A 22,381-nucleotide genomic window follows, 5' to 3' on the forward strand; every position below is an offset into this window, starting at 1 on the left:
TTTGGTTGAGTCCCCATGGCCTTTAGAGGTCTTTTTCATCCTACACTTATACTTTGACAAATGTAGACTGTTCCATTGAAAACATTCAGTTATGCCCTTCATGTCTGATAGCTGTGCTGGGGTTCAGCAAGAAAAACCATATTCTTCCACGTAGAGGTATGTGTGTGTTTGTGTGTATTAGTAACTCAGTTGTGTCCAACTCTTTGCTACCCCATGGACTGTAGCCTGCCAGGCTCCTCTGTCTATGAGATTCTCCAGGCAAGGATACTAGAGTGGGTTGCCATATCCTTCTCCAGGAGATCTTCCCTACCCAGGGATTGAACCCAGCTCTCTTGCATTGCAGGCAGATTCATTTTCATCTGAGCCACCAGGGAAGCACTAATGTCACTATAAATTTAATTTAATCTTTTTCTCCAGCTCTGCATGAGTCATAAGGGTGAAATATTTAATTACAATAGTCAGAGTATTTTGCATACCCTAGGAATGTTGTGGTTCTAGACACTTACATACAAAATTAGTCAGGTGTAATTCCTTTCATTGCTTATTTTCCTTTAAAATTTGGGGTTCTCTTATTCATAGAAATTTGTATCCTGCAGTTTTAACTTTCCTGTTTCATTAAATAATTTTGTTAACATAATTTTAATAGCTCCTCATATATTTGTATTATTATTTATTATTCTATATTTGAAGATTTAGGTTATTACCAATTTGATAATACTACAAATGTGTTGAGGTGAACATTTTTTGTGTGTGGATAAGGCTTTTTCCTTTTTAAAAAAAAACCCTGTTTCTTGGGCTTTCCTGGTGGCTTGGTGGTAAAAGCTCTGTCTACCAATGCAGGCGACATGAGTTTTAATCCTTGTCCAGGGAAATCCCACATGCTGTGGGGCAACTAAGCTTGTGCACCACAAAATCCCACATGCTGTGGAGCAACTAAGCTTGTGCACCACAACTATTGAGCCTCTGCTCTAGAGCTTGGGAGCTGCAGCTAGTGAAGTCTGCAGGCCTCTGAGCCCGTGCTCCACAAAAAGAGAAACCAATGCAATGAGAGGCTGAGTACCACAGCTAGAGTAGCCCCTACTTGCCACAACTAGAGAAAAGCCCGTGTAGCAGTGAAGACCCGGCCCAGCCAAAAATAAATAAATAAATAAAGTTAAACTCTTTCTTTAGAACAGAAGCACAGAATTAGGATTATTTGGTCAAATGGTACATTTATGTCTTCATAAATTATATATATAAATATTGACTAAATCCTTCCCCCCAAAATATACATTTAGATCTTTACCTTCAACGGAAAAATTGTGTGTCTTCTTTCACCCTTGAAAGGTACCTCCTTGTTTAGGACTGTAGTTAAGTGAAAATCAGTCGTGTCTGACTCTTTGCAACCCCATGGACTATGGAGTCCATGGATTTCTCCAGGCCAGAATACTGCAGTGGGTAGCCTTTCCCTTCTCTAGGGGATCTTCCCAACCCAGATATCAAACTCAGGTCTCCCACATTGCAGTCAGGTTCTTTACCAGCTGAACCACAAGGGAAACCCAAGAATACTGGAGTGGGTAGCCTATCTCTTCTCCAGTGGATCTTCCTGACCCAGGAATTGAACTGAGGTCTCCTGCATTGCAGGCAGATTCTTTACCAACTGAGCTATCAGGGAAGCTGTTTAAGAATATACATATTTACAAAGGTTGCAAATAAAATATGGTTTTTCATTGTTGCTTTGGGCACATAGTGTCTTACTGCTTGACTATGTTTAACTGCCATGGCTTTTCTCAATTAAGTATATTTGTTCAGGGCTAAATGGTGCTTAAAGAAAAGAGGAGTTTCCTAAAGTTCTCACCTATGGGAAAAAAAGGGGGCTTTACAATTTCTTTGAATATATACATACATATATATATATAACCTTATGTAAGTAAAATCTGACACCTCAGAATATAGCTGCCTCACTAGACTGCTCTTCTATAGATGCAATTCATGGGTTTGTTACACAAGAGAGACATCTTTATTAAGAAAGCTTTACTTTGTAGTTAGCCAAGCAGCTGCCTCACTGTGATCTATTGAACCCTTGACACAGGGGTTTGTGGAAAAAAAAAAAAAAAAGGAAGCCTTTGCATAACAAAATGACAACAACAATAATAATTACAGCCAAATATATTTAGTGCTTACTGTGTGCCAAAAGCTGTCTAAGACTTCATGAAAGTGAAAGTGTTAGTCCCTTCAGTTCAGTTCAGTTCAGTCGCTCAGTCATGTTCGACTCTTTGCGACCCCATGAATCGCAGCACACCAGGCCTCCCTGTCCATCACCAACTCCCAGAGTTCACTCAGACTCATGTCCATCGAGTCAGTGATGCCATCCAGCCATCTCATCCTCGGTCGTCCCCTTCTCCTCCTGCCCCCAATCCCTCCCAGCATCAGAGTCTTTTCCAATGAGTCAACTCTTTGCATGAGGTGGCCAAAGTACTGGAACACTTTAATATCATTCCTTCCAAAGAAATCCCAGGGCTGATCTCCTTCAGAATGGACTGGTTGGATCTCCTTGCAGTCCAAGAGACTCTCAAGAGTCTTCTCCAACACCACAGTTCAAAAGCATCAATTCTTCGGCGTTCAGCCTTCTTCACAGTCCAACTCTCACATCCATACATGACCACAGGAAAAACCATAGCCTTGACTAGACGGACCTTAGTCAGCAAAGTAATGTCTCTGCTTTTGAATATGCTGTCTAGGTTGGTCATAACTTTTCTTCCAAGGAGTAAGCATCTTTTAATTTCATGGCTGCAGTCACCATCTACAGTGATTTTGGAGCCCCCAAAAAATGAAGTCTGACACTGTTTCCCCTGTTTCCCCATCTATTTCCCATGAAGTGATAGGACCAGATGCCATGATCTTTGTTTTCTGAATGTTGAGCTTTAAGCCAACTTTCTCACTCTCCTCTTTCACTTTCATCAAGAGGCTTTTTAGTTCCTCTTCACTTTCTGCCATAAGGGTGGTGTCATCCGCATATCTGAGGTTATTGATATTTCTCCCGGCAATCTTGATTCCAGCTTGCGTTTCTTCCAGACCAGCGTTTCTCATGATGTACTCTGCATATAAGTTAAATAAGCAGGGTGACAATATACAGCCTTGATGTACTCCTTTTCCTATGTCCAACTTTTGCAACCCCATTAACTGTAGCCCACCAGGCTCCTCTGTCCATAGAATTCTCCAGGCACAAATACTGAAGTGGTTATCCATCTCTTCTCCAGGGTATCTTATTGACCCAGGGATCAAACCTATGTCTCCCACATTGCAGACAGATTCTTTATCATCTGAACCACCAGGGATAAATATCTTATATAATCATCTCAAATCATGCCTTCATCCATTAAGGAAAAACTTGAGAAAGTCAATACTTAGGAGTTACCAGCAAATAACTGAATCCTACAAATGAACCAAAACAGTGACGATAACATGCATCTTTGTTTATATGGTGCACATCACCCATAAAGTGTCAGCCAGTACCTGTGCGAAGTCACTTCAATTGTGTTCGACTCTGCAATCCTATGGACCATAGCACCCTGGACTCCTCTGCCCATTGGATTCTCCAGGCAAGATTACTGGAGTGGGTTGCCATTTCCTTCTCCAGGAGATCTTCCCCATCCAGGGATCAAACCTGTATCTCTCAAGTCTCCTACATTAGCAGGCAGGTTCTTTACCAGTAGCACCATCTAGGAAGCCAATTGGAGCAAGCAAATCACTAAAGTGGAAGAAAGAAAAAAATGATGTGGAAAAATTATTTGATTTTAACTTTCTACCAGGTTATTGAAAATGGCAAAGCTTGATGCTCTGTGATGACCTAGAGAGGTGGAATTGGGAGGAGGTGGGAAGGAAGCTCAAGAGGGAAGGGGTATATCCATGTACATAGCTGATTTGCATTATTGTGCAGCAGAAACTAACACAACATTGCAAAGCAATTATACTCCGGTGGTAATCAACTAAGTTAAGCAAACCAGAGGCAAGAACCACCTTTCTTGCTGCTCCATTGAGATACGACAGTGCTATGAATATCTAGGCTGAAAAATGTGCCTGTAAGGCATTTTGATAACATGTGATTGAAATTATGAGTCATTGGATGCAGAAAGTCAGCTGGGAAAACAAATGTATCTGAAAGGGGCTTAGGCCTAACTCTCAAACAAGTCCATGTCTCTTCTGTTTTAGTTTCTGTATATGACCATCCCTATTGGTCATACCCCATGCTCTAGCTAATTCAAGCCAAAATTATATATATGAATATATGACTCAGCCCTTTATGACCAATAAAATCTTAGTGTATCCAAAGGATCAGTTAACTACAAAGTTATCAGTGACCCTGCTCACACTGATCCATATCATCTCCCCAAACCTTCATCATCCAGACTCCTTCCTAAAATAGTTCTCCTTATCGCTTGCCCTAGAGCAGCACACATCTGCCTGCAAAGCAAGATATTTCCCCACCAATACAAGTTCCTGTGGAAACCAAACCAAAATGTAAAATGAAAGCACAAAATTTAATGAATTTTAAAATGGCCACCTTAGTGCTTCTTTTTTTAGAAATATCCCAGTTATCGTAATGGTTGTTTTCTGAACCTGAGTGGATTGTGTGAGTGATGAACTATGTGGAAGGAGGATGTGATACGCAGTGTCCCTGATCTCTCTGGGGCAAGGACTGTCACTTGCTTGCAGCTTGGGTGGCTCTGGTTCTCTGAAATGGCTGCCATAAAGTAAACATATGCTCTTGCTTTCTCATTCAGGCAGAGGACTGAATAATTACATTTATCAACGGGTGTTCTGCTTTGCAGCTGTTTAGATATCGTGTGTGCCCACATCATTTCCTCTGTGGTTTCCGGATGCTGAAAATCTTTCCTGGTTAAACTTCTATCATACTGTGTCAAGAGCGATAACCAGTCTTAAACATATTTGGCATGCATGACTTTATTAAAGAAGACATGGTTAGGGAAGCAGATGCTGGTGCTTTGTTATAACCTGCTGGCCTTCATATTCCTGTGGATGTATAAAGGGAAAGCTTTACAACTCCAAATAAGGAGATGTCTTACTGTTGTTTGATCCCAAATTGAGTTTGCAACACATTGCCATCAAGGAGGGAAAAATGAAGCCCTCAGTAAAATATTACTTGCATCTTACCATACCCAAGCTTCTAGGCAGCACTCAAGCCAACAGAAGAAATGACAAATTTCTGAATCATTTGGACTATTTGGTGTCCCCAGTATTCTTTCCCCTTGCATCTGTGTTAAACCCAGGTCAGGAACACTAGAATAAAGAGACAGCATACTGTGATAGGGTGTAGGCTCTGTCATCCGAGAGAAGGACCTGCCACTTTTCCCCTCTATTTGGGATCGTAGTCAAGTGATTTTAGCTCCCCAAGTCTGTTTCTTCATCTATGAGATATTTATGAGATAATAACACCTATGTCACTCGACTTTTGTATGGATAAAATGAGACAGGGCATGCAAATTGCCCCACGTGTGGTGGGCAGTGCTCTCCTCACACTCATCTCCATCCTTTCTTTATATTTGTTCTGGTTAGACTGTCTAATTTTGACACATCACTTAGAAAACTCTGCCCTCTCACAGAGCCCACGTGATTTTTTATGGTCATGCTCTATTTTCATCCAACTGACTTTTTTCTTTCTCACTGCTTTTGTTCAATTGTTCCTTGAAAGAAGAGACTGGTTGGCAGTGATTCACATTGAAGTGATGATTTCTTGAACAACAAAAGGACATGAGTAAGAAAAGTGTTTACTTCCATGACACTGAATAGTATCAAGAATTATTTCATTAAATAAAGTAGATCGCGTTATACATCTTCTATTGGACACCTGAGCTTTGCCTTAGACTCTCCAGAGCATCAGGGGAGCAGACAACTAAATCCAGTAAGAAAGATGAGACAATCACAACCTCCTGACCTGTTCTTAGACTAATCAAAACTCAGTTTCCCCAGGGGACAGTTGGATAATTCCTAAAAATGAGGGAATAATTTGGTTCTTTCTAAGTGAGGACAGCAAACACAATCATCCTACCGATCACTTCTTGGAATGGTTCCTTCCACATGACTTTGCAAGCTGCTGTGCTGGAGAGAAAAGAATACTGTCTCAGCTTTCACCAAAGTTTGTAGCGACTGATTCTGGAATAATTTCAATAATGGTCCCAATGCCAAGGATGATTGAGTTAAAGATATTAAGTCTGGACTTCTAATATTCTGACTTTAAAATTCATAAATCACCTTTATATTTCACTGGATTCTATTATATTTTCTCCTTATTGTTGCTGTTATTGTTCAGTCACTAAGTTGTGTCTATCTCTTTGCAACCCCCTAGATTGCAGCACATCAGTTTTCCCTGTCCATCACTATCTCCTGCAGTTTGCTTAAATTCATGTCCATTGAGTCGGTGATGCCATCCAAACATCTCATCTTCTGTCACCCCATCTCCTCTTTCCCTCAATCTTTTCTGGCATCAGAATCTCTTCCAATGAGTTGGCTCTTCGTATCAGGTGGCCGAAGTATTAGAGCTTAAGCCTCAGCATTGTTCCTTCCAATGAATATTCAGGATTGGCTTCCTTTAGGATTGACTGGTTTGATCTCCTTGCAGTCCAAGGGACTCTCAAGAGTCTTCTCCAGCACCACAATTCAAAAGCATCAGTTCTTCATTGCTCAGCCTTCTTTATGGCCCGACTCTCACATCCATACATGACTATTGGAAAAATCATAGTTTTGACTACATGGACCTTTGTTGGCAAAGCAATGTCTCTGCTTCTTAATATGCTGTCTAGGTTTGTCATAACCTTTTTTCAAAGGGGCAAGCATCTTTTAATTTCATGGCTGCAGTCACTGTCTGCAGTCATTTTTGAAGCCCAAGAAAATAAAATCTTGTCTTTATTAGTAGTTGCTAATTTTCTTATTCCCTGGGATAATTAATATTGGGAAAGTTTGGAGTACCAAATTAAGCCTGAAAAGCATAGTTTAGAAGAGGACATGATAACGCTGTAAGGACCTTTGTTTCTGTCACTATGGGGGACTATGTGAGCAGAGAAAGCCTACTGGTACAGAAGCTGCTAGAAAACATGGATGCACGAAACTGTACTCTGGCTAATACCTAGGGGCTTAGAACTTTAACTCCTTGGGCCATAAGAAATGCAGATGGGACAGAAATCCTGAATCACACACTAGGTGGAAGGTTCAACCTCAGAATAAAACTTGAACATCTAAAGGCTAGCATTTTCAGTGGGTGAACTAGGTAAAAAGCAAAACAAACAAAAAGTAAATTTAAAATCTGTACTGAAGACTGAAACAGTAGGGATTCTGGCCTTGACTTTGGCTTCTGAAGGAGAGAGAGAGAAAAATTCTCTCATGAGATATCTTAGCCACATACCTACCATCATGCAGATAAGGCAGAAGTTAATTCCATTATAAGACTTCTAAATCTATAAGAATGCCAAAGACTGTTCAAACCACCGCACAATTGCACTCATCACATGCTAGCAATGTAATACTCAAAATTCTCCAAGCCAGGCTTCAATAGTACGTGAACCGAGAACTTCCAGATGTTCAAGCTGGATTTAGAAAAGGCAGAGGAACCAGAGATCCAATTGCCAACATCCGCCAGATCATCAAAAAGGCAAGAGAGTTCCAGAGAAATATCTACTTCTGCTTTATTGACTATGTCTAAGCCTTTGACTGTGTGGATCACAACAAACTGTGGAAAATTCTCAAAAACATGAGAGTACCAGACCACCTGACCTGCCGCCTGAGAAATCTGTATGCAAGTCAAGAAGCAACAGTAGAACCGGATATGGAATGACAGACTAGTTCCAAATCGGGAAAGGAGTACGTCAAGGCTGCATATTGTCACGCTGCTTCTTTAACTTATCTTCAGATGGCACCCCACTCCAGTACTCTTGCCTGGAAAATCCCATGGGCAGACGAGCCTGGTAGGCTGCAGTCCGTGGGGTCTCAAAGAGTCGGGCACAACTGAGCTACTTCACTTTCACTTTTCACTTTCACGCATTGGAGAAGGAAATGGCAACCCACTCCAGTGTTCTTGCCTGGAGAATCCCAGAGAGAGGGGAACCTGGTGGGCTGCCATCGATGGGGTCACACAGAGTTGGACACGACTGAAGTGACTTAGCAGCAGCAGCAGCAGCAGCAACAGAGTACATCATGTGAAATGCTGGGTTGGACGAAGCGCAAGCTGGAATCAAGATGCTGGGAGAAATATCAGTAACCTCAGATACCCAGATGACACCACCCTTATGGCAGAAAGCAAAGAGGAACTGAAGAGCCTCCTGATGAAAGTGAAAGAGGAGAGTGAAAAAGATGTCTTAAAACTCAGCATTCAGAAAATGAAGATCATGGCATCTGGTCCCATAACTTCATGGGAAATAGATGGGGAAACAATGAAAACAGTGAGAGATTTTATTTTCTTGGGCTGCAAAATCACTGCCGAGGTGATTGCAGCCATGAAATTAAAACACACTTGCTCCTTGGAAGAAAAGCTATGACCAACCTATACAGCATATTAAGCAGAGATATGGTCCATTTAGTCAAAGTTGTGTTTTTTCCATTAGTCGTGTATGGATGTGAAAGTTGGACTATAAAGAAAGCTGAGCACTGAAGAATTGATGGTTTTTAACTGTGATGTTGGAGAAGACACTTGAAAGTTCCTTAGACTGCAAGGAGATCAAACCAGTCAATCCGCAAGGAAATCAGTCCTGAATATTCATTGGAAGGACTGATGCTGAAGCTGAAGCTACAATACTTTGACCACCCTGATGTGAAGAACTGACTCATTTCAAAAGACTCTGATGCTGGGAAAGATTGAAGGAAGTAGGAGAAGGGGATGACAGAGGATGCGATGTTTAGATGGCATCACCACCTCGATGGACATGAGTTTGAGCAAGCTCCAGGAGTTGGTGATGGACAGGGAAGCCTGGTGTGCTGCAGTCCATGGGGTAGCAAAGAGTCAGACATGACTGAGCAACTGAACCGAACTGAAATCTACAAGCAGGAAGGTTAATGTAATGTAGTCCTGTTTTGCTGGTGCATCACTTGGATGAAGCAAATGCAAATCATCGCTGGATAAAGTACAACTGTACAGCAGACAAATTTAATAGTTGATTAGACATAGAATAAGAGAGAATTCATGATCTGGTACACTACGTATGAATGAGATAATTATAACTGCAGCCCAGACAGACAAAGAGAGCAAGTGTAAGAGATGCAGAGAGGTATAGAATGATCACATCTGATATCTAGCTAATATATATCTACTTGGTCTTCCAGGGGAAGACAGAGAATGTATAGCTAGAGGCAGTATTTGATTATGGTTGAGGATTTTCCAGGGCTTTTGAACACCGAATTTCTCAGATTCATGAAGTTAATACAAAATTGGTTACATAAAAATGAGATTAAATAAAAAATCAGTTGAGACCTAGAATATGATAGAAAAGCAAAAACATGGAGAAGATTTTTCAATCAGCCAGAGAGAGGGAATAAAACCAAATTACAGACTTGTGCTCAGCTTATTATGGTTTGACTTAATATTTTTCAGTTTATGGTGATGTGAAAGTGATAGGTATTCAATGGAAAACATACTTTGAATTTTTCCTGGACCAGCAATATGCAGTAGACTCTCTCATGATGCTAGGGCAGCATCAGCAAATGCAGCTCCCAGTCAGCCACGTGGTCATGAGGATGAGCAACAGATACATTTATAACCTCTCTGTACATAGACAATCATTCTGTATTTAACTTTTGGAGTTCAATAATTTACATGACATATTCAACACTGTATTATAAAATAGGCATCACATTAGATGATTTTGCCCAACTGTAGGCTGACGTAAGTGTTCTGATCAAGTTTAAAGTAGGTTAGGTTCAGCTATGATGATTGACAGGTTGGGTGTATTAAACGCATTTTCAACTTATGATGACTTTATCAGGACGTAACCGTGTCATTAGTGGAGGAAAATCTGTACATATAAAGGAATGGCAATTAGACCAATTGACGACTTCCTAAAACAACAGTGAAAACCACATGGCTGTGAAATAATAACATCAACGTGCCAACAGAAAATAACTGTCAGCTTAGAAATGTGTAACCAGTACCATACAGCTATCTTTCAGGATGAGGGCAAAATAAGATAACTTATATGAAAATAAAAACCAAGGGATTTACTATGAATAGATAACTATGGAAATTCTAACAAATATCCTACATGAAGAGGGAATGCAACCATGGAAGGAAGTCCTATGATTTAAAAACAAAAACAAAAACAAAATTCTGACAGGCATGCTGCTGCTGCTGCTAAGTCACTTCAGTTGTGTCCGACTCTGTGTGACCCCATAGACAGCAGCCCACTAAGCTCCTCTGTCCCTGGGATTCTCCAGGCAAGAACACTGGAGCGGGTTGCCATTTCCTTCTCCAATGCATGAAAGTGAAAAGTGAAAGGGAAGTTGCTCAGTTGTGCCCGACTCTTCGCGACCCCATGGACTGCGGCCTACCAGGCTCCTCTGTCCATGGGATTTTCCAGGCAAGAGTACTGGTAGGTATGAAAGAAGCTGAAAACATTGACTTTGAAAACAATATTAATAATGTCTAATTTTTTAATGAAAAATGAGATAGAACCAAAATATTGAATGACAATAGCATATAGTTATTATTCCCAAACTGTATACTGAGACACCCATAGCATCCTAGGGAATGCACCAGGGCACCAGAAGATGTGGACATTTTCTAAGACATACAGCAGCATCTATTGGACACAGCATGGAGTGCTAGCTCAGAGCAATTCATGGTTTCAGCTTTGAATTGTACTGTTCCTTTGATTATATTTTTTTTTGAAACTTGGTTTTGAATAAATGTTTCTGTGAAAAAAAAAAAAAACAAAACTCAAGATAATCAATATGAAACAAGAAAGTGAAAATATTCAGTTTTATTCTGATATCTGAGAAGTTGTGCCATGCCTAACAAGTGCACAATACGCTATAAGAAAGTAATTGAGTTATTAGAGAAGGAAATAAAATCATTTTTCCTTTCCATTTATGTCTATTACTATTGTCAAATGGCTACTAAGTTTTTTGGATAAAATGTGTGTTAAGTTGTTTTGACATAATGACTTAAGCAAAATATTCTTAATTTTTTTTGCCTAAAAGCACTATGAAAAAAGTGAGACACATAATAGGAACTGAGAAAGTTTGAGAACATCTGACATGTAAATTGGCATGAGGATAACTGGATAGATACTGATCAAATTCCTGTTTTGTTCAATTAAATATGAATGTTAAAATTTCTAAAGGAAAAGAATAGTGAAAGTATAGACGTATATCTGCCAAACAAGTAAATGTGGGGAAAAATTGAATGTGGGGAATCAATCTCAGTCTCAAAGAAAGCAAAATGGGATTTTTGTTTGCAATATAAGAAAGCCAAACCAAGGTTTTAAGAATTAGAAAGGAAAATTACTCAGAAAATTACTAAAATTACTCAGAAATGATATGACTTGAGTTACTAATAAAAGTATTTTTCAGTTATAAAATAAAAATTTTAAAGTTAATTTCATTTTTATATGCTAGAAATAGAAAAGTTTTAATGAAAAAGAAGATTCATTCTACCATATCAAGTAAAATGGACTGTTTTTGTTAGGGATAAATCTAATGAAAATGTGCAAATCTTGTATAAAAAATGCTTACACTTTATAAATAGTTTTATAAAAATACTAAAAATGACCTAATAAAATGGAAATTATTAAAGTAAATGTTTAATGGGAAGTAAGGTAATATTGTAAGAATATAATTTCTGCCTAATAGGGTTTTCCTGAAATTCAGTAGGCTAACTTTCAAATTTATAAAGAAGACTAAAAGGCTAGGAAACTCTGAAGACAAATCACGAGGCAAGGTGGGGCAAGGACATTAACAATTGAGATGTTAATGCTTATGACAAAACTACAGTGATGCAGTCAGTGTGGTACAGGCAGTGGGATAAACAGAGAGACACTTAGGAAAGAACAAAGAGCCCAACATGCATGGAAATGATCTACAACAGGGTTAGTATTTCAGAGTCATGAAGAAAAGGACTGTTCAAACATTGTTCTAAGGGAAAAATGATATCAAATTCCCTTTCACATTATACAGGAAATTAAATTCCAGTTTTTCAAAGAAGTCAAACTAAGGAAAATCCAAATTTAAGACATCTGAAAACAAAACTTTTTATTTTGTAATAATTGTAGGTTCTTATGCAGTTGTAAAAAGTACTACAGAGAGATCTCATGAACATTTTACCCTAGTTCCAAAAGGGTAACATCTTGCAAAGCTATCTTAGAATGTCCCAACCAGGATATTGACATTGATACAGTCAAGATACAGAACAGTTCCATCGCAAGAATCCCTCTTGTTTTCACTTTAAAGCCACACCCACCTTCCTCTCCTCCACTCCCATCTTTCCTCCTCTACTAATCTGTTCTCTATTTCTAGAATTTTATCATATCAAGAATGCCATGTAACATATTGGGCTTCCAAGGAGGCTCAGTGGTAAAGAATAAATCTGCCAAGCAGGAGATGCAAGAGACATGTGTTCAATCCCTGGGTCTTAGAGATCCCCCTGGAGGAAGAAATGGCAACCCACTGCAATCTAGCTTGAGAAATTCCATGGACAAAGGAACTTGGTGGGCTTTGAGTGACTGAGCACATGTAACATATTCTATAGGTTACATATATAAACGTAACCTTTGGGGGCTTGCCTTTTTCACTGATCCTAATTCCCTGAAGATTCATACATGTTGTTGTATGAATCAATTGTCGGTTCCTTTTTATTGACTAGGAGTATTTTCTAATATGGATGTAGCACACTTGGCTTAATAATTCACTGTTTGAAGAATATCTGTGTTGTTTCCAGTTTGGGGCTACAAATAAAGCTCTATGAACATTGAGGTGCAGGCTTTTGTATGAACATAACTTTTACTTTATCAAGAATAAAGGCTCAGGTGTGCAACTACTGGGTCATATCCTGCTGCACGTTTACTTCTTGAAAAACTCCCAAGCTGTTTTCTGCAATCGCTCTACCATTTTACTTTCTCATCAGAAATGTATGCGTGGTCCAGTTTCTCTTTACCAATATTTGCATGCATGTGTTCTCAGTCACTCAGTCGTGTCCAACTATTTGTGATCCCATGGACTGTATTCTGCCAAGTTTCTCTGCCCATGGGATTTTCCAGACAAAAATACTAGAGTGAGTTAGCTGCTACTTCCTCCTCTGGGGGAATCTTCCCCACCCAGGGACTGAACCCATGTCTCATGCATCTCCTTCATTGGCAGGTGGATTCTTTACCACTGTGCCGCCTGGGAAGCACTTGCTAATATTTGATGGCACTTTATGAGTTGTAGCCATTCTGATAGATATTTAGTAATATTTCCTTGTGCTTTTAATTTGCATCTCCCTAATGGCTAATGATGTAAAAACTTTTCATGTGCTTTGCCATCAGTGTATCTTTTTCAATGAAATGTCTGTGCATGTCTTTTGCCTATCTTCTAATTAGATTTATTTTTTACTATTAAGTTGCAAGAGTTCTTTTTATATATACCAGATACTAGTTTCTTTGTCAGATATATTGCTTGCAAATATTTCTCCTAGTCTTAGCTTTTTCATCCCCTTAATGTGATCCGTTTTAGAGCAATGCCAAATATTTATTTCTAAGATTTTATAGTTTTAAATTATATATTGAAGTCCATGATCCATTTTGAGTTAATTTTGTTTGAGTTATGAGATGAGATTTAGGTTGTGATTCTTTTTTTCTTCCCTTTTCCCAATTGCTCCAATATAATTTGTTGAAGAGTCTAGCCCTCTTCCACTGCATTTACACCTTTGCCAGATATTATTTGGGAACATCTGTATGGATATATGTCTTGAGCTCTCTATTTTGTCAATTTATGTATTTATCCCTCTGCCAATACCATACTGTTTTAGCAGTGATATAGTATAGAGCAATTATATGGTATAACTTTATGTCGTATGGACTGATTCCCTTTCAGTTAATTCTTATTTAAGTCATTCTGGGGATTTTGTCTTTCCAAATAAATTTTAGAATAAGCTTCTTATAGATTCAAACAACTTTGCTAGGATTTTAGTAAGAGTTACATTGAACCTCCTCAAAGATAAATCTGAGGATTGACATCTTTACAATGTTGATTCTTCCTATCCAAGAATATAATATGCTTCCCCATTCATACAAGTCCCCTTTTATTTCTTTCATTAGCAAGTGAGTGAAAAAATAAAACCATAATATTTTCAATTTATGTTCCAATGGACTTAAAGCCAGAATATATAAATAACTCTATGAATCAATGAGAAAAAATAATTAAGCCAATAGAAAACATGCAAATCACTTGAACAAGCATTTCACTGAAGAAATATAAATACCTACTGAGCGTGGGAAGTATACGCAACCTTATTGGTAATAGGACACATCACTAGGAACACAGCTAGTGGAGGTGATGGAATTCCAGTGGAGCTGTTTCAAATCCAAAAAGATGATGCTGTGACAGTGCTGCACTCAATATGCCAGCACATTTGAAAGACTCAGCAGTGGCCACAGGACTGAAAAAGGTCAGTTTTCATTCCAATCCCAAAGAAAGGCAATGCCAAAGAATGCTCAAACTATTGCACAATTGCACTCATCTCACACCCTAGTAAAGTAATGCTCAAAATTTTCTAAGCCATACTTCAACAATATGTAAACCATGAACTTCCAGATGTTCAAGCTGGTTTTAAAAAAGGCAGAGGAACCAGAGATCAAATTGCCAACATCCGCTGGATTATCAAAAAAGCCAGAGTTCCAGAAAAACATCTATTTCTGCTTTATTGACTATGCCAAAACCTTTGACTGTGTGGATCACCACAAACCTGACAATTCTGAAAGAGATGGGAATACCAGACCACGTGACCTGCCTCTTGAGAAATCTGTATGCAGGTCAAGAAGCAAGTCCAGAAGCAAGTATGCAGGTCCAGTTAGAACTGGACATGGAACAACAGACTAGTTCCAAATCGGGAAAGGAGTACGTCAAGGCTGCATATTGTCACCCTGCTTATTTAGCTTATATTCAGAGTACATCATGTGAAATGCCGGGTTGGATGAAGCACAAGCTGGGATCAAGATTGCTGGGAGAAATATCAATAACCTCAGATACGCAGATGACACCACCCTTATGGCAGAAAGCAAAGAGGAACTGAAGAGCCTATTGATGAAAGTGAAAGAGGAGAGTGAAAAAGATGTCTTAAAACTCAGCTTTCAAAAAATGAAGATCATGGCATCTGGTCCCATCACTTCATGGGAAATAGATGGGGAAACAATGGAAACAGTGAAATATTTTATTTTCTTGGGCTGCAAAATCACTGCAGATGGTGACTGCAGCCATGAAATTAAAAGATGCTTGCTCCTTGGAAGGAAAGCTATGGTCAATCTTGGCAGCATATTAAAAAGCAGAGACATTACTTTACCAACAAAGATCCATCTAGTCCAAGCTATGATTTTTTTCAGTAATCTTGTATGGATGTGAAAGTTGGACTATAAAGAGAGCTGAGCACCGAAGAATTGATACTTTTGAACTGTGGTGTTGGAAAAGACTCTTGAGAGTTCTTGGACTGCAAGGAGATCAAACCAGTCCATCCTAAAGGAAATAAGTCCTGAATATTCATTGGAAGGACTGATCCTGAAGCTGAAACTCCAATACTTTGGCCACATGATGCAAAGAACTGATTCAATTTGAAGAGACCCTAATGCTGGGAAAGATTGAAGCTGGAAGGAGAAGGGGATACAGAGGATGAGATGGTTGGACAGCATCACCAACTCAATGGACATGAGTTTGGGTAGGTTCCGGGAGTTGGTGATGGACAGGGAGGCCTGGCGTGCTGTAGTCCATGGGGTCACAAAGAGTTGGACAGGACTGAGAGACTAAACTGAACTGAATTGATTGGTAATGCAATCAAGGAAATAAAATCTAAAGCCTCAATAAGATAACATCACACAACGATTAGATTGGGAAAACCTAAAAACTCTGAGGACATCAAGTTTTGCTAAGAATATAAAGCAACTGAAAATAATATTCACTGCTGGTGAGAATGGTTGATAAATCATTTAAAAAAATAAGCTGAAATGTATGTTGCATGAAGAGATGGGTTAAGAGCAGCATTACTTATCATGGTGAAATAACCGGAAACAACAAAAGAGTAGAATGAATTAATAAATTATGTTGCTGCTGCTGCTAAGTCGCTTCAGTCGTGTCCGACTCTTAGCGACCCCATGGACTGCAGCCCACCAGGCTCCTCCATCCATGGGACTTTCCAGACAAGAGTACTGGAGTGCGGTGCCATTGCCTTCTCCGAATAAATTATGTTAAGTTTATGTAATGGCATACCTTACATGAATGATCACAATTGGGCCATGGCCACAAGCTTCAAAATTAGAAGATTCTCACTAACAATGCTGAGAGAAAAAGCAAGTCAGGAAGGATGCAGGCTCATGAGTTCACTGATATAAATAGGTGAAAGCAAGGACTAAATTATTAAGAGATATGTGAATATGGAGTACAGATTTTTTAAAAAAGGAAATGATAAAAAAAATTCAGGGAAATGATTATTTGGGGATGGAGAAGGGAGGGATTGAGGCAAACTTAAGAGTTTAAACATTTTGTTAATGTTTTGTTTCTTAAGCTGGGTGCATGGGTGGTCGTTTGATTAGAACTCAAACTATGATATATATTATAATACCTCTTTGGATGATTAATATTAATATTTTTAATTAGAGAAAAGAGGGGAAAGTCTGTGTCATGTGCATTGTTAGCACCAGGAAAAAGTTAGGATACAGTAATTGTTTCAAAAGAAATAAGAAAACCAACAATGTCAGCATTTAAGTCTGATTTCCGTTGTGCAAGTAAAGTTAGGCAATTACATGTCAAGTTTTTATGAATTTATACATTATCTTTGTTCTTTTTGTGGTCATGGTTTTCAGGAACAGTTGAATTAAATTTGACTTGTTAATTTTAAGTTATGCCTTCAGTTATGTAACTTTTCAAATATGTTTTATTGAGCCAGAGTAAAGACTACACTGATAAAATGTACAGTACAATAAATGAGATTACTCCAGTGCTTTTTTTTTTAACTTCTTATGTGAATATTACATGTTTTGGAAATGGCTTTCTAAGTGTTCTCAAGAAAGTTATAATTGTTTTCTTCAAGTGTGGCTAGATTCACTTTACCTGTAAATGTGATGCCCATTGTTTTGCTGAATTCCTAGATTTACCCTTTTGGGTTTCTTCCACGGTTAATGGCTGTGATCCTTGTAGAGCTTGTCAGCATGGCCTCTGGAATGTGCAGTATCTAGGAAAGATTCAGGATCACCTGGAAAACTTCAGGAAACTGAGGGAATTACAACAGAACAACGGAACAATGTTCTTAAAAATGAATACATTTTGGTCAAGAGAACTTTAGGGATTTATTAAAAGCTTCAAACAAGAGTACTCCTTCCATCTCCCCTCAGTTCAGTTCAGTTCAGTTCAGTCGCTCAGTCGTGTCCGACTCTTTGCGACCCCATGAATTGCAGAATGCCAAGCCTCCTTGTCCATCACCAACTCCCGGAGTTCACTCAGACTCGCGTTCATCTAGTCAGTGATGCCATCCAGCCATCTCATCCTCAGTCGTCCCCTTCTTCTCCTGCCCCGAATCCCTCCTGGCATCAGAGTCTTTTCCAATGAGTCAACTCTTTGCATGAGGTGGCCAAAGTACTGGAATTTCAGCTTTAGCATCATTCCTTCCAAAGAAATCCCAGGATTGATCTCCTTCAGAATGGACTGGTTGGATCTCGTTGCAGTCCAAGGGACTCTCAAGAGTCTTCTCCAACACCACAGTTCAAAAGCATCAATTCTTCGGCGCTCAGCCTTCTTCACAGTCCAACTCTCACATCCATACATGACTACTGGAAAAACCATAGCCTCCAATACCACAGTTCAAAAGCATCAATTCTTCGGCGCTCAGCCTTCTTCACAGTCCAACTCTCACATCCATACATGACTACTGGAAAAACCATAGCCTTGACTAGATGGACCTTAGTCGGCAAAGTAATGTCTCTGCTTTTGAATATGTTGGTCATAACTTTTCTTCCAAGGAGTAAGCGTCTCTTAATCTCATGGCTGCACTCACCATCTGCAGTGATTTTGAAGCCCCAAAAAATAAAGTCTGACACTGTTTTCACTGTTTCTCCACCTATTTCCCATGGAGTGATGGGACCGGATGCCATGGTCTTCATTTTCTGAATGTTGAGCTTTAAGCCAACTTTCTCACTCTCCTCTTTCACTTTCATCAAGAGGCTTTTTAGTTCCTCTTCACTTTCTGCCATAAGGGTGGTGTCATCTGCATAGCTGAGGTTATTGATATTTCTCCCAGCAATCTTGATTCCAGCTTGTGTTTCTTCCAGCCCAGCCTTTCTCATGATGTACTCTGCATATAAGTTAAATAAGCAGGGTGACAATATACAGCCTTGACGCACTCTTTTTCCTATTTGTTGTTCCATGTCCAGTTCTAATGGTTGCTTCGATGCAAAGAAATAGAGGAAAACAACAGAATGGGAAAGACTAGAGATCTCTTCAAGAAAATTAGAGATACCAAGGGAACATTTCATGCAAAGATGGGCTCGATAAAGGACAGAAATGGTATGGACCTAACAGAAGCAGAAGATATTAAGAAGAGATGAGGGGAATACACAGAAGAACTGTACAAAAAGGATCTTCATGACCCAGATAATCATGATGGTGTGATCACTCACCTAGAGCCAGACATCTTGGAAAGTGAAGTCAGGTGGGCCTTAGAAAGCATCACTACAAACAAAGCTAGTGGAGGTGATGGAATTCCAGTAGAGATATTTCAAATCCTGAAAGATGATGCTGTGAAAGTGCTGCACACAATATGCCAGCAAATTTGGAAAACTCAGCAGTGGCCACAGGACTGAAAAAGGTCAGTTTTCATTCTAATCCCAAAGAAAGGAAACGCCAAAGAATGCTCCAACTACCACACAATTGCACTCTTCTCACACGCTAGTAAAGTAATGCTCAAAATTCTCCAAGCCAGGCTTCAGCAATACGTGAACTGTGAACTTCCAGATGTTCAAGCTGGTTTTAGAAAAGGCAGAGGAACCAGAGATCAAATTGCCAACATCCTCTGGATCATGGAAAAAGCAAGAGAGTTCCAGAAAAACATTTATTTCTACTTTATTAACTATGCCAAAGCCTTTGACTGTGTGGATCACAATAAACTGTGGAAAATTCTGAAAGAGATGGGAATACCAGACCATCTCCCCTACCCATACAAAAATGAAACCAAAAGGAAGCACTTACTACTTAAATAAGCAAATATTAATAACTAGTATATTTAACTCAGTAAGGTCTATAAATACTGTTGAACATCTACCAGATAGTGCCAGATAATGTTCAAAGTACTGAAAATGTAGCATAAAAATAAACAGACATTGTGTAATAATAAGAGACCAGTGCAACACAATCCAGTATTCTTGCCTGGAAAACTCCATGGACAGAGGAGCCTGGTGGGCTACGGTACATGGAGTCCCAGAGTCGGACAGGACGGAGCACATACACACATGCTTCTTGAGGGCAAGGACTTTACTTTTTTTCTGTGAACCAGTTTTCCCTTAGTGCTTAACAAATCACAGCACATTAGTAGGCATTTAATACTTATTATTACTCATTACCATTAATACATTTAACATTTGTTTGTTGCATGAACAAATGTGCCTCAGAGCCACATAGCTGGTCCTTAAAACTAGAGTTTGAACCTAGTCTATCAATAATGAAAAACAGATGCCATGTATTCTGAGCTTGGGCTTCCCTTGTGGTTTAGCTGGTAAAGAATCTGCCTGCAGTGTGAGACCTGGGTTCAGTCCCTGGGTTGGGAAAATCCCCTGGAGAAGGGAAAGGCTAGCAGTATTCTAGCCTGGAGAATTCCATGGACTAAGTCACAAAGAGTTGGACATGTCTAAGCAATTTTCACTTCACTTCACTTCACTTCATTCTGAGCTTACTCTGTCCAAGGCAGCATGCTCACTGCTTTGCATTTTTTATGTCACTTAATCCTCACAACCGTTTTGTCTTTTTGCATTTCTTTTTCTTGCAGATGGTCTTGATCACTACCTTCTGTACAATGTCTCGAACCTCCATCCATAGTTCTTCAGGCAGTCTGTCTGTCAGATCTAATCCCTTGTATCTATTTGTCACTTCCACTGTATAATCATAAGGGATTTGATTTTGGTCATACCTGAATAGTCTAGTGGTTTTCCCTACTTTCTTCAATTTAAGTCTGAATTTGGCAATAAGGAGTTCATGATCTGAGCCACAGTCAGCTACTGGTCTTGTTTTTGCTGACTGTATAGAACTTCTCCATTTTTGGCTGCAAAGAATATAATCCATCCGATTTCAGTATTGACCATCTGGTGATGTCCATATGTCGAGTCTTCTCTAATGTTTTTGGAAGAGAGTGTTTGCTATGACCAGTGCATTCTCTTGGCAAAACTCTGCTAGCCTTTGACCAGCTTTGTTTTGTACTCCAAGGCCGAATTTGCCCGTTGCTCCAGGTAGCTCTTGACTTCCTACTTTTGCATTCCTGTCCCCTATAATGAAAAGGACGTCTTTTTGGGTGTTAATTCTTAAGGGTCTTGTAGGTCTTCATAGAACCGTTCAACTTCAGCTTCTTCAGCATTACTAGTCAGGGCATAGACTTCGATTACTGTGATATTGAATGGTTTGCCTTGGAAATGAACAGAGATAATTCTGTCATTTTTGAGATTGCATCCAAGTACTGCATTTCAGAGTCTTTCGTTGACTATTATGGCTACTCTAGTTCTTCTAAGGGATTCTTGCCCGCAGTAGTAGATATATTGGTCATCTGAGTTAAATTCACCCATTCCAGTCCATTTTAGTTCACTGATTCCTAAAATGTTGATGTTCACTCTTGCCATCTCCTGTTTGATCACTTCCAATTTTCCTTGATTCATGGACCTAACATTCCAGGTTCCTATGCAATATTGCTCTTTACAGCATCAGAGTTTACTTCCATCACCCGTCACATCCACAACTGGGTGTTGTTTTTGCTTTGATTCCATCTCTTCATGCTTATGGAGTTATTTCTCCACTCTTCTCCAGTAGCATATTGAGCACCTACCAGGGGAGAGAGTTCATCTTTCAGTGTCATACCTTTGTGCCTTTTCACACTGTTTATGGGGTTCTCAAGGCAAGAATACTGAAGTGGTTTGCCATTTGCTTCTCCAGTGGACCACATTTTGTCAGAACTCTCCGCCATGATCTGTCTGTCTTGGGGGGCCCTATACGGTATGGCTCATAGTTTCATTGAGCTAGACAAGGCTGTGGTTCATGTGATCAGTTTGGTTAGTGATCCCCCTCAAAATCTCAGCCAGTCCCAGACCAGAATGCTTCCTCTTTCCACAACCTTTGTTTCTGTGGGAGCCAGAATATCCTTGGCTACCTAGAAGGGGAGCAGTTCAGTGTATTCATTAATTGGGCTGCATGGTGTCAGGCAATCCATTTGGCTGATTTCTCCCCCAATAAATTGACTAATTTATTTTACAGAATTGACCACATCAGCTAGTTATTTTAATGGTAAATCAAATGATGCTTTTCTACTTTTTATCTTAGTAAGTCTCCAACTGATTAAGAGTTTAGGGTCAGACATACCTAAATTATAATCCAAAGTCAGCTACTTATTAATTTATAAAATCTTGGGAGTATTTTATTTAACCACTTTAGGCTTTCATCATGTTATTAGTAGAAATGCTGGCAATAACAATTCTTATCTAGTTAATTAATCCTTTCACTAAGAGGATTAAATGGAGGTAACTCTTTAGTTCCTGACATAATGTCTGACCCTTGAGTTTTGTTGAGCAAAAGCTGCTGTTATTATATGTATCGTTGTAATTAACCTTATGCTTTATTTCAATATCATCTTTGTTCTGTGACTTTTACTGACCTCCTTGACCTACATCTTTTCCTTTCCTTCCAAGATATACAGTTACTTACTTTTGCTCATTGGATATTACTCCTTCATTATGGAATGGAAACTGTGTTATAAAAAATTGGCTCAGGTCTCTCTTTGCCTACCTTCTAAATATAGGCACCTTGAATGCCAGTTCATTAATCCTTTTACTCTCAGCTCTTTCATGAATGAATAGATTGTTTCTCTTTTGGGCATCTTTGTTAATGTCACTGATGGTATTACACTGATTTTTTATAAGGTCTTTTACACATATCCTTTGTGTCCATCCTTTGATGGTTTTGAACTGTGGTGTTG

The 22,381-nt window shown here is 39.2% G+C and overlaps 1 protein-coding gene across 2 annotated transcripts in view; it reads left to right on the forward strand.

The window, feature by feature from the left end:
- Positions 1–22,381, forward strand: part of SUGCT (succinyl-CoA:glutarate-CoA transferase) — a 777,817-nt gene that overhangs the window by 632,351 nt on the left and 123,085 nt on the right. The gene's annotated exons all lie outside the window — the stretch shown is intronic.

The sequence above is a fragment of the Capra hircus genome, chromosome 4 (genome assembly GCF_001704415.2).
Source record: "Capra hircus breed San Clemente chromosome 4, ASM170441v1, whole genome shotgun sequence".
Taxonomy (NCBI): domain Eukaryota; kingdom Metazoa; phylum Chordata; class Mammalia; order Artiodactyla; family Bovidae; genus Capra; species Capra hircus.